We start from the raw sequence: 13,715 nt of genomic DNA, 5'->3' as shown, positions 1-13,715 counted from the left end.
AGAGAAAGCCTTTGAGTGCGTTAAGCCCTGTAAGGCAGGGCTTAGTGGAGCTTTTTTGCGGCAGCGGGAGAAGGGTTCACCCAAGTCTCCTTCCTGCAGTCTGTTTTCAGAGGGGAATTAGGAGACGTGGAATATGTCAGACTTGAAACATCTGCGTAAGGACAAATGCCATCCTTGGAGAGTCTGCAGAAAATTTACGTGCTGGTTTTTTACCCCTGACAAATTAAGTGTGTTGCTTAAGGGCCTTAGACTGGCAACGGTTTGGAAGATTACGACTTACTAGGATCCTTTTTCCTAGGCTCTTCGATGAATCACCACTCTTGTTTTCCATCCAGGAGCATAGTGGATGCTTGTAGTTCCTTGATTGTCCTTCACTTACTGTGGAGGTGGAGAACGTTTCTGGCTGAGTAAACACTACTCAGCTTCTAGTTAAGCTATGCAATGACCAGGCTGAAGCTCTCTGGTGTTGTAGAAGGGATGTAGAAGGCAGAAAGGTGCTAGAAAGAGTAAAAGCGGTAGGTAAGGAGGTGGAATAGCAAGGGAGAAAGCCGGGAAGGGATTTGTGAGGTACATAGCCAAAGAAATGGGCACGATCAGTAATAGCCATTGGTAGCAGCACAGGGGTTATTATTTTTTAATAACTACGAAGATGATTAGGGGACTGGAACATCTTTCCTGTGAGGAAAGGCTGAGGGACTTGGGTCATTTTAGTCTGGAGAAGAGAAGACTGAGGGGGGATCTTCTCAATGCTCATAAATACTGAAGGGGGGGTGGGTGCCAGGAGGATGGGGCCAGTCCTTTTTCAGTGGTGCCCAGTGACAGGACGAGAGGTAACGGGCATTAACTTGGCCATAGGAAGTTCCATCTCAACACGAGGAGGAACTTCTTTACTTTGAGGGTGGCAGAGCGCTGGAACGAGCTGCCCAGAGAGGTTGGGGAGTCTCCTTCTCTGGAGATATTCCAAACTCGCCTGGACGCGTTCCTGTGCAACCTGCTCTGGGTGACCCTGTTCTGGTGGGGGGTTGGACTAGATGATCTCCAGAGGTCCCTTCCAACCCCTCTCATCCTGGGATTCTGTGGTTTTGTAACAAAACGTCATTAAATACTTTCGTTGGCTATTCTGACTTCAACATGCTTTGAAGCAGCCTTGAGCCAATGGCTCAAGTGTGAGATTGAAATTCAGGAGCTTTTCTGTTTTTCTTTTGGTTGAACTACATTTTGTCCCACGAGACAAAATAATGTGATAGTTTTCACGAGCAACTCCAAATTTGAGACGCCGCCTCCTTTTTTTTTTTTTTTTCTTACCGTATCCTGATCGCTACCTCGGTTTCCCATGATGATCCCAGCCTCCAGCTGTAGTCAGTATGCTCTGGAGCCGGGAGCATGCCAGAAAATGGGGCCACTTCTGGTTAGGCTCCAAAGTAAACGTTTTTACTCGCAGATCGGTGGCCTAACAGATTTGACATCTTTGCCTTGTGTTTTCGCTTTGAAGAAAATAAACGTGCCACGGAAACAAATGTGCATCTAAAAACGCGCATTAAAACTTCAGGCGCTCGCTCTCTTTCACAAAAGCAGATTCCAGAGTGTTGACAGCAGGCTGGTATGACCGATTTTTTTTCTTGTTCTTTGGAGGAAAGGCCCCTTTTCAACAATAACTCCAGGCGGGGAGCGGTCCGGTGGCCAGAGTATTAGTGTGTTTGCCAGAAAACCTGGAGTTTTGTTTCTGTTCACCTGCTGTGTGAACTTTTTGTCTTGCTTTCTCCTCTTGCATAAATTCCAGTTCATCCTCCGCTTTTCTAAGGGATACGCGGTCTCTCCTGCAGACCGTGAAGACCTTCATGGTCATTTATATTTTGGTAATTTATTAAAATAGCAACATGGAATCTGAACTATTTATATTAATATGGTGTGGAACAGAGCAGCTGCTACAGTGCAGTTAATAATTTTTGGCCTCCAGTCACCCTGAATCCATTTTTACCCTCGACTGTCTGGCACTCTACAAGATACCCCCCCAACAAGTCTGCAGAAATCTTGTCACGCTGTCTTATGGAAAAGCATAGAAATGATGGTTTGGTATTTAAACGAGAAACCCATAAAAAGCTGTAATAAACACAAGTACGCTCGGTTATTCTTGCCGTACCTTTACAGAAGGTTGTAAAATACCTTCAGCGTTATTAGGAGAAGTCGGCAAAAATCCAGATTATGAAAGTCTTTTTTCTTCTCGCTGAAGTAAATGCTATTTTGAGACAGTGTTATCTTGAAAAATACTGGTTATTTTTAAAAGACATCTTTAATTCAAAAGGTCGGCCTCCTTGCGGTCCCTGGTAGGGTCCGGGAGCGAGTCCTTCCGGGGGCTTTTGGATACGGAAGGAGCCAGCTGTATAGCTCAGCTTCATCAAGGCTTTGGGTATGGTCTCCCATTGTGTCCTTATAGCCAAACTGCTGAGCTAAAGGCTGGAAAAGTGGACTTTTTTTCCCACTGTTACCTTTTGAGTATAGCCCCTTCCAGCCTCTCTTAGCCTATGACTGTATGATTTTCATCGTGCACCTTGTGAATTCCTCCTGGAGTAGCCAACCGGCCTTCCTGTCCCGCTGTCAAAGGAGGTAAGAAGGAAAGGGATATCCAAGGGGAAACACCAGGTCAAAAGGCAGCTTTTGATCAGCCCGAATTCTCTGCTCAAGATTTAGGTTGCGTAATAAAAATATTTAAGGATACTTTTCAACACATTACGCATACTTTGATTAAGAAACAGCCCAGCTCATGGAAAACCTATAAAAATGTGTGATTCCGAGTTATAAAGACGAGAAACTACCAGCGAAGTCCAGTTTTAAATTGAAAACAGTATCACAGAATGGAAGAAGCAGACTAATTACGCTGAACTGAAAGTAAAACCTGGCGAAAAATCTGCTGTACGCAAATTGTACTGCTTGAGAAGTAAATTGTCATCAGTGAATCAGAGTTTTCCAGTTAATTGTTCGGATAGCCCAGGAGACATGACCCCAGTCTGCCTGAGATAGGATCACTGCTAATTAATGTAATCCCTTAGACAAGGACCAACAGCGTATCTTGCGCTAGATGCCAGGAAGCTAAATGAGCTATTTAATTTGTGTAAATGTGGTATTTGTAGTTCAGTAGCACTTATAAGCCATACTATAGAGACAAGATATAAACAACGTATAGATGTTAAAACAACAAGCAATACAGGCGTTAAAAAAAACTTGCAAAAAAAGATAATCCTTGCCATTATGGTCTAAAATTTTTCCATGTGAAACTAAATTTTTTTTCTTCAATAAAAATACCTGCAAGATGATAACTTACATAGGACAGGCGAACTCCACTGGAATATTCTTGCTAGCCAAAAGCCAACAAGAATATTTTCCCAGGGAAAGAAGAAACGACTGCAGTGGAATCATATGCCCCTTTCCATGTCTCTGTCTGCCACCGTTCTTTACTTACGCTGTAAAAGTTGCGCTTTACGTGTAATTTCTAGGAAATCCGCAGCAACTTCAGCCTTTACTACGTACTGACCTGGAAATGAATTCTCCTTAGGTGGGATGCTTGGCTGTATATAGCTTTCCTGGAAAAGAGCTCTGTGTGTTGGGGTTGGAAAGGATTTTACTTCTTAAATTCAACGTGGAAGTCATAAACAAAAAACCAAACCTGAAGAAACCGATTCGAATCATCCCTTTTCTCAAGGCAAGAACAGTTTTGTGTTAATCATTCCTGATAAATACTTGTTGTTCTTTGTATCTGAAGTGTTTTGGAGCTGCAGATTTCAGTCTCTCAACAGCTCTCCGGCTGTTTGCGGTTTTTTCTTGTGTTCACTCTGGACCTAGAGAACAAAGGTGGGGTTTGTATATTTAAAAATTATTTATCTCGTTTGATTTTTCAGTTTAAAAAGCCCAATTTTGTCCTTTTAGTAGGCTTTATAAGAGCAGAGTAGTATAAGTTGTCGTAAGTGAGTCTGTTATCGTAAGCTAAGCCAATAAGAAATGCTGAAGAGGAACAAGATGAGAAACTTTGGGAAGTTAATTCTGATGGTGAGAAGCAGTCCAACTTCCACTTGGGGTTTATCTGACCGTGATTTTAGCCGCTGCTGTTTTTCCGACTGTGTGTCTTGGGATAACCATATTTAAGTGACAGTAAAAGGAGATTTCTTGTGCTAAACTGGAGTGACTGCAGGGTTCCTGCGAACCTGCCTCGGTAACCCGAGCGAGCTCCCTCCCGTGCAAAGACCTCTCTAGCAGGGTTTCCTGGGACTTAGAAATGGGGAAATCCTCATTACTGATTCCATTTGATTATTATTTCTATGGCAGTATTCTTTTTTTTTCTTTTAGTCCTTGTTGATGATCTTCAGAAGATGATGGGAAGCCACTGCACTGGAGCACGTGGGTATTTTAGAGCAAATTACTCCAGCTCCTTTTGGCCCACGGACCAGCTTTGAGAGAGAGGCTGCGGGTTTTGGCCCTCCGATCCCTTGTCTTGGTTTTCTCCCCCTTCCCTGTCCCGGGTCTGCACCCACCTTCCAGCCCAGTGTTCGGGCTCTTTCAGTTCGGGGGCGAACAGACAAATTATTTGTTGCTCCATCGTCTGTGCTCCAGGGTGAGATTTGCTCCTTCAAGTGTTGCGATATCTATCGCTTATATTCATCTCTTAACTGTTACGGGTCTTGACAATCTGCTCTGAAAGCCAACCATCATTATCCAGCTGTATTATTTCCAACAAGGATGCAGTGTTGTTAGTGTTTCCACAGATCGTTAGACTGTTTTCCCCCTAAATTAATCCTCCTGCAATGTGAAAGTGTAATTCAGAATGAGACCCAGCAAAGCACTTCATTATCATAAGCAGTTCTGGTAACTCTAAATGTTTTTCTTTCCGTCGTGGACTGGATCCTAATCCTTTCCGTCAGCTGTGGGAATTAAACCAAAGTGTATAAATGATATCCGCTTGACCCGTGGAGGTAGGGCAACTGTGCGGAGTAACCGCTGGTTGCCCACCTTTTCAAAATAAGAAAAGAAACGGAGATGGAACAGAAAGTTGTGGTTTAGGGCCTTTTTTTTCTCCATCTGAGTCTTGTCTTGAAAAATGTTTAGTTCAGTGTTTAATGACTGACTTGATTTAACCTGCTCAATCATATATGCTACCTTCTTTCACAGCGTTGTTGTATCTGTCAAGACTGTTGCTGGAGAGCTCTGTATATAAATGAGAGGCCATACTTGACGTTTTCTCATGCCAAATATCATCCTTTTGGGGAATAATTGCGTTGTTTTGGCCTAGACGTTCTCAGGACTGGAAATCAGTAAATTTCCTTTGCAAAAGAGATCTGTAAAACAAGACTCGGTCCTCTGTGTTCTGACGCTTTGTGCTTTATTGGCTTTTTTCCCTTGGGAAAATGGTTTTATTTAATAAGAAGCGAAATTTCTTATTGACCAGAGCTACTGGAAGTAAGATTTTTCATAGCTGCCTTCCTCTTCTATAGTAATTCAGTAATGCCCAGTCCCATTGTCGTCTATTGATCAAAATTTAATGGTCATTATGAAGCTTAATTTTATCAAAACTTCCATGCGTGCATCTAATAATGAGCTTAGCTTGTCCTCATGAGTCCTTAAACTCAATGCAGTCTCCGAATTTATTTAGACATGTCTTCTTTTTCCTTGCCTTTGGAAAATACCGAGGGGTCCCTTCTGTAAGCAACACGGCAATTGCAGGGTGGGTTCCCCGGGAAGGCGACTTATATTGCAGAGCTCCCGCAACGTCTCTCGGCCGCTGGACCCTGTGACCTGTCTGTTGACTGAGCTTGGTCCTCTCATACCTGTCTCCCCTCTCCCGAATCACAGTCCTAATTACTCCTTTTGGAAGTGCTTGTGTGGGTGCCGATGCACACCGTGTCTTCATGCCCGAGGGAACTCTCGAGAGCGTTACTCATGAATTGGCTCACCCCCTATAACTATCTCCCCAGCTCCTTATACCCTCCCGTGACAAACTGAAAGAAAGCAAAATTTCTGTGCTTCTCACAGAAGCTGGCGACGTATAGTTGAATAAGCTCATTCATTAGGGAGAGGCCAGGAGAGGGTGGGTAAAATAGAGGTGTTAAAGCTTCTCTAGCTACCACAGAAAATCTGCTTTAGCAAGGAAAGCTGCTTCGTACTGATCCAAGATCTGTCTGAAACTCTTTAAAATAGCAGGCAGAATTTAGAGGTGGGAAGAGAGCATGTTAAGTTTTACTTTCAACTGTAAGGTAGAGGTTGGTGCTGGGAAAGAGATTCAGAAAGAGAAAAAGCTTTCAATAATTTCGGACGTTGTCTCAGATGTGCTCAGGAAATGGTCACTCTTCTCGCTCGCCCTTACTAGAGAAATGAAAACCGTAGGCACGCGATATGCCTGTATCCAGCCTCTGGTTTTAGGCAAACTTAATTTTTTGCAGTGTTATAGCTTAACTTGGTATGAGCTTTCTTTCATTTCTGGAACAAAAAAGGGATTTTTTTCTAGTGGCCGCTCAAGCCAAGATTGCTTCATTCTTGAGGAAAGACGTTTCTCTCAGGCAGAGAGAGGCACTCAACCATTAAGTGAAATGTGTGGCAGGAGAGAAAGATAGAAAACTCTTCAAAGAAACTGTAGTCACATCCTAGTAAAATTGCCAACGCTCTGTCTCGTGTCAGAGTAAGTGTTTTGGTGCTCATTGCCAAGCAAACAGCACATGTGGTATTCCCCACCGCAGAGGTGAATTTACTTCTTGTTTAGAAAATTAACCTATGAGTTAGGTTTAAACCTTTCCTTAGGTAAAGGGAAAATCTCCTTTATGCTCCTGTTTGTGGAATTTCTGAGAACTAAGCGACCATTCTCATTCTTCCACAGAAGCAAACTGGAGTAATGTGTTACCATAGCGGGATGAGAAAATGTCAAATGCAATGGAATTTATGCCAGAAAAATGTATGCTGGGTATCAACTGAATTTTACCCAACCAGGTACACTCTTCACTGGGTAAAAAACCGGCTGGACGGCCGAGCCCAGAGAGTCGTGGTGAATGGAGCAAAATCCAGTTGGCAGCCGGTCACAAGCGGAGTCCCCCGGGGCTCAGTTTTGGGGCCGGTCTTGTTTAATATATTTATCAATGATCTGGATGAGGGGATTGAGTGGTCCATCAGCAAGTTTGCAGCCGACACCAAGTTGGGAGGGAGTGTTGATCTGCTGGAGGGCAGGAAGGCTCTGCAGAGGGATCTGGACAGGCTGGATCGGTGGGCTGAGGCCAATTGTATGAGGTTCAACAAGGCCAAGTGCCGGGTCCTGCACTTGGGTCACAACAACCCCCTGCAACGCTGCAGGCTTGGGGAGGAGTGGCTGGAAAGCTGCCTGGAGGAAAAGGACCTGGGGGTCCAGGTCAACAGCCGGCTGAGTATGAGCCATCAGTGTGCCCAGGTGGCCAAGAAGGCCAACGGCATCCTGGCCTGTATCAGAAAGAGTGTGGCCAGCAGGAGTAGGGAGGGGATCGTGCCCCTGGACTCGGCGCTGGTGAGGCCGCACCTCGAATGCTGTGTTCAGTTTTGGGCCCCTCACTCCAAGAAGGACATTGAGGTGCTGGAGCGTGTCCAGAGAAGGGCGACGGAGCTGGTGAGGGCTCTGGAGCACAAGTCTGATGAGGAGCGGCTGAGGGAGCTGGGGTTGTTCAGTCTGGAGAAGAGGAGGCTGAGGGGAGACCTCATGGCTCTCTACAGCTCCCTGAAAGGGGGTTGTGGGGAGGTGGGTGTTGGTCTCTTCTCCCAAGTGACTAGTGATAGGACAAGAAGAAATGGCCTCAAGTTGTGCCAGGGGAGGTTCAGGCTGGATATGAGGAAAAATGTGTTTCCTGAGAGAGTGGTGAAGCACTGGAAGAGGCTGCCCAGGGAGGTGGTGGAGTCCCCATCCCTGGAGAGGTTCAAGGAACGTGTGGACGTGGCACTGCAGGACATGGTTTAGTGGGCATGGTGGGGTTGGGTTGGTGGTTGGACTTGATGGTCTTACAGGTCTTTTCCAACCTTAGTGATTCCGTGATTCTTTTGTAATTTCCCTGTCCTCCTCTTGTCTTCATTCCTGGCATGTTAGATACCCCCTAAAATCTGAATTGCTCCCCGCCAGGTGCCTCAAATGTGACAGCGCTTGTTATTCTCTCTCTGTGCCTACTGCAAAACTGTAAGTGGCTGCAATAACTGCAAGGCAAAGACTGCATCATCCTCCTGCAGTAATCGTACTTCTTCCAGAGCTTTGGTTGCTTAAGTAGTATAAAAATCCATTCTTATACTAAAAATTTAAAAATCTTGTTCTCTTGTAATAAAAAAATTATTAGAAGAGACCACCTGGTTCCTTCATTCTTTTATGATTATAGCTTGTATTAACTTTTGTATTGTTGTCCCACTAGTCATGTGTGCTAGAAAACCTGACATAACCGTGGTAATTCAGTAAAATCAGTAAAACTTATTTTCTTTACGTAGTTTACCAATAAGATTTAAAACCCCCAATGTACATGGGGGATAAGAGATCTCTGGACAAAAATACTTCCTGTTTAAATTGAAGAACAGCAATTGTGTAGCTTCAAAATATCACTGGAGATTAGCAGTCAGAGCATTTACGCTGCTTGAGTCACAGTTACGACCTTTTAGGTCCGCTCGTGGTAACTACCCATCTATAGATCAGTTGCTAAGTGATCACACCAAATTATTTGATAGATTATAACTGTAGGACAGCAACAGGAATGACTGAAATGTTTCCAAATCAGCCACTGTTATTAAATTGGGTAGAGAGGCCAGTGAATTTGAAGGAAGGAGCTGGACTCTGGCAGAGGATGCTTTTCCGGCAGACTAAGGTTGTAAAAGTAAGTTTGCTTCCATGATACGCAGCAACAGCAAACACCGGAGCTGCGCAAGGGTGAAAGCAAACCAGAGGCGCTGCGCCGGACAAAGCAAGCCGAGCCAGGTCGGCCGGCGTACTATGAGCACTGCGGGGCCGAGCGCGCTCGGGATCGGCTGGGCTTTGCCCGGTTGGAGGCAGCGGAGGCAGATATCTGCCTCTGCCACGGCACTGATCCGGGGTTTGGGGCCAGCTGGTTAACTCGTCCTGGTCCCAGTTTGAAATAGGAAGTTCCATCTCAACACGAGGAGGAACTTCTTTATTTTGAGGGTTGCAGAGCGCTGGAACAAGCTGCCCAGAGAGGTTGTGGAGTCTCCTTCTCTGGAGATATTCCAAACTCGCCTGGACGCATTCCTGTGCGATCTGCTCTGGGTGACCCTGCTCTGGTGGGGGGGGGTTGGACTAGACGATCTCCAGAGGTCCCTTCCAACCCCTCTCATCCTGTGATATGGATGTCTCTGTGTCGGTAGTTAAACGAAGGGGCTGGCTTTCGGAGTTGCTGTGCCCTTTTGCAGCAAGTGGTTTTACCGGGATTTTGGAAATACCTTGTAATGGTGGAAATCAAGTTGGATTTTTAAGAGGTTACTGCAGTGAAACTGTGCTTTTAGTGAGCACAGCGCAGGTTTCATTATTGAATCCACTCCGTATAAGTGGATTTCTGCCTGTGCTATAAATTTTCCTCCTCACCTCATGTTTGTAGGTTCCTGACAGTGCAAAGGGCTCCCTTGGACTTGAGATAATCTATTTTTCTGAGAGTTTAAAGCCAAAACCAGCAGTTAGTGAGGAAAGACGATTTATAGTTAACCGATATCAGTTTATGTGTTCACTTTGTCCTTCTTTGCTGTGCATCACTTCTTTATGAATTCACAGCACGCGTACACGTCTGTATGTATATGTAGAAATATACAGGTACGTATATATGTGCATACGTATCAGGTATATTATTTAATCCGGGTTGATTAATAGTCTTTACTGCGAAATACAGGGGATGCCTTTCAGGCTGCGACTTTGTAAATACTAGTGATGTTGAGAATGTTATCCACTAAACGTAGCATTTCTCAGTCTAAGATGCCATCCAAGTTGAAGTGCGCAGTTGTTCTGAAGCACGACGCTCAAGACTTTCCAGAAGCAGCGACAAAAGAAAACCACACAACAGCGCTGCGTGGTACACGGCTGTGAGTCAGATAACAGACGCATGTACCCAAAGATTCTTTCTGCCTCTTAATCCTCCCCATCAGTTGCCTCCTGCCTGGCTGGTGACCGCCCTGCCTCTCTGAGAGCTGGTTCTTCTTTACCCCTTCCTTCTTCTCCGAGCAAACCTGTTCTAAGAGCCGTGGAGATGTTTAGACCGGCACCACGTAGGGAGGGAGCGGGCTTGGCACGGGGAGTAGCAGTTGATGGTGGGCTGCAGACCACCTTAGCGCTGTTTCTGAGGACTGTTTTTTTTTCTGAGGGACATGGTCCAGCTGATCTGGGAGTGTTTTTTTTTCTGAGGGACGCGGTCCAGCTGATCTTGGAGCCTTCTTGCAGAGAGGTGTGAGTAGTTGGGCTGCGTTTGTTCAGGGGCTGCACCCTGGCAGGGATAAAACCCTGGAAACCTTTGCTGCTAAACCAAGGCAGCCACTTCTGTGTTGGTGTGGTTAACCGGTTATCTAACCTCTAGCAACAGACAAAGAGGAAGAAACCTTGTGAAGATCCTCTAAGTTAACTGAAACTATACAAATGTACCAGAAAAAAGTCCCTGGGAAGAGTTTCGCATGAAACAAGAAAAACAGCTATGTAAATGCAGCACCTATCTTGAAAGCCAACTGATCTTTGGTAACTCATTGAAGTTGGGAGGGCAAGAAGAACATCTGATATAACTGCTGATACCATGGACTTCTGAAGTAACTTTTTTGAGGGATGACAGGACAAACTACGAGCAAGCAAATAGGCCAGTTAAGCCATGGGGAAGGGTATTAAAATAAATCCTGAAGACATTATTTTGGCAAGAAAGCAGTTAGTTTCTTCATGTGTCTAAATGCTTTTTGAGTAAAATCCACCCAGAGGTATTGAAAATCATGTATTTGTCTTCGTAGCTGCCAGTCAGCATCTTTAAGGCATGGGAATTCCTTGTACCGTCAGGTTTCTTGGGGAAAACCTGGTATCTCTTGAACACAGGTGCTAAGTCTGCTTCAGAAAATGAAGTTGAAGCAAGGCTGGGGAAAGTATACCTAGGGAAGAGCAATGGAAAAGAAAGAGAAAGAGGCACAGGGTCACTTCACCGTTACGGAGTGTGCAAAACAGAAGTACCATCTGTCAGGCGGTTACCATGAAGCACTTGCGTGGTGGCCACCCTGTCTCCTCTTCCATGCTTCCTCCTGAAGTTCATCTGCTGAATGGTGCTGAAAGTGTTGCAGGGGACCAGTGTGGGAGAAAAGGTCTCTTTGAGCAAGACTGTAATGCTCTGACTCTAATCCAAAGTAGATTCATGTCATTCTTGCTGCACTGCAGTGTTTTATCGGGCACTTTAACTGAGTAGTAATTTTTCTTCAATTGAAGCCTTCATATATGCATATTTTAATTTTAACAAAAATGTTCTGCTATTTAGGTGATCTTTGGTTCGAAGCAACAGCGTACGGTACGAAAAATGATGTGTTATGAGAAGCTCCTTTGAAAGCGGGCTTGACACTTGGGGTTGGGGAAAAGGCCAATCTTCTTGAGCAACCCAGACTTCTCCCGCATCCTGTGAGTCACCCTCAGCGCTCGGCTAGAGAAGCAGAACTGCCCTGGTAAGGACAGAAGTGTTGGAAATTGAAAACCAACCCGAGCTTACCGCAGCAGGAGCTCTGCAAAACGCTCTTGACCTCGGAGGCACAGCCCGTGAACAGAATGGTAACGGGAGCGAGGAGGGACTTGGGTCAAGGCCACATTTTTCTCCCACTCCCCTTTTTTTTCTGTATTTCTAAAGACTGTACGTCTTGTTCCCTGCTGGCACCGTGTTTTTTTCTTTCTTTTTTGAAAGCAGAATATTAGTCTGGTCCAATCTGTAGTCTTGGGTTCAGATAGTTTTTTTTTTAAACAGTTTTGAGTGATTTGTAGTTTGATAGGAAGCAATGAGAAGTTTTATAATTCTAGAACATCTATATGCACTGATACCCAAGTCAAAACATGTATTTCCTCTGGAAATCACCTTCATCTTTTATGCGTGAATTACTATCTTGTTAAGTGTCTAAGACTATATCGTTGGGTTTCTCTTGTTCCCCCCTGGAATTAGAGACTCAAGGGGGAAAACAGAGCTTTAACTTGTTGAACCTTTGCAACTCTCTGATATTCCGTACTCTTTGGATTAACCAAGCTGTTAGGATGGGCCAGATGTCGCACCGTAGGGGCCCAGAAAGACAACCGAGCAAGGGGACCGACAGTGACGTGGGGACTGGGGTCCCCCGCGCTCATACCAAATACCCGGCACACACGAGGGGCCGCGGGGGTTTAGTGACGGTACGGATGTGTGCCCCGGGTGTTAGCGTGTTCGTGTGAAACACGCTGCGAGCTGCTGAGAAACTAAGCAAAGGGACGCTCCGTATAGCCTTGGTATGGTTCTGGAGGTAGCTACAAAACTTACTTGAAGGGGAAGCGTTGCTGTATGGTGAAGGCAGACAGATGGGTGCGAAAGCAGACAAAATGGGAAGTGAAAGAGCTGCAATCACTCTCGTAGGCTTTCCCCGCTCGTCTGGGGCACCCAGGTGCATGTTGCACAAACAAAGCTATTTTTTTTTATTTCAAAAACCCCCACATATGTATATGTTTTTAAGTATTTCACATGCACTGATGTTTGCAATAATAGTTCTGAAAATAGACAGTAAAATAAAATTTCCATCTGAGGACATGTTTTCTTTTTAAACCCCAGCAATATTCTGTACGGTGGTGGTGTCTGGATTCCCTTCGTATTAACTTAGGTGTCATGTGTGGCTTTAGGCTTTGCATATTAGTAGATGAAATGGGCTTCATCTATGAAATGAAGGCACTAAGGTTATAAATGTTATGACTGTTTTGTTCCTATGTTCTCAAAAACCCATCATTAAGACAGCTCACTGTAAAGTAAATACTAAAAGGGGTTTACATCAAAGAATCAGAAAGCATCATGTCGTAATGAGACTGCAGCGTGTCTAGTGCTAATGAGTTGACAGCGAAGTTGAATGCAGTTTTCTTTTACTGTCTTGTAAATTGATTTTAGTTTACAGCGCTGTAGGCTAGGTCTCCTTAATTCTGTATTTTTGTTTAATTGAATAGCAAGACGTATAATTAGCTGAACTATGTTGTATGCCTTCACTGACGCAAGCTCCTGAGCCAGTGAAACTCATTCCGGTGTGAAGACTCTGATCTTGCTCATCCTGTGTGCTGGGTAGAGCTTGCTTTAGGTGAAACCAGCTCAAGCTGAAAGTTAAAGTGGGCAAGACAATTATACCGGTCTTAACCGTCTATTGCACGTGACATAAAATACATGTAGTTAAAAATGGAGTTTAGAGATTCTTCTTCCTGGTCTCCCATAATTCTCAGAAAAATGTATTCTTTATATTTGCTGGGTTTTCTCCAGCTGTTATATGAGAAGTTGAGCTATTTTGTGACTTACCTTTTCCCGTGCGTATCATCTTTTTTGTTCATGATACTATTCTCGCCGAATAAGGTATTTCACAGAAGGCTTTGGAGTGTGACATCTATTGACAGTTGCTGCTTGTAGCAGGAGCAAAGGAAAATAGCTTCTAGTAGAGCTATTGGACCAAGGCACTTAATGCTTACAACGCGGTGAGCGGGGAAAGCTGCCCACATCTGCTAACGCTTGCTGCTGCTACCA

General features: G+C 44.7%; 1 protein-coding gene across 1 annotated transcript in view; it reads left to right on the top strand.

Moving 5' to 3' along the window:
• Positions 1-13,715, top strand: part of ARHGAP24 (Rho GTPase activating protein 24) — a 191,034-nt gene that overhangs the window by 27,666 nt on the left and 149,653 nt on the right. The gene's annotated exons all lie outside the window — the stretch shown is intronic.

The sequence above is a fragment of the Gavia stellata genome, chromosome 19, assembly GCF_030936135.1.
Source record: "Gavia stellata isolate bGavSte3 chromosome 19, bGavSte3.hap2, whole genome shotgun sequence".
NCBI classification, from domain to species: Eukaryota; Metazoa; Chordata; class Aves; order Gaviiformes; family Gaviidae; genus Gavia; species Gavia stellata.
Note: the sequence above shows the minus strand (reverse complement) of the source record. Positions and strands in the feature narration are given on the sequence as shown.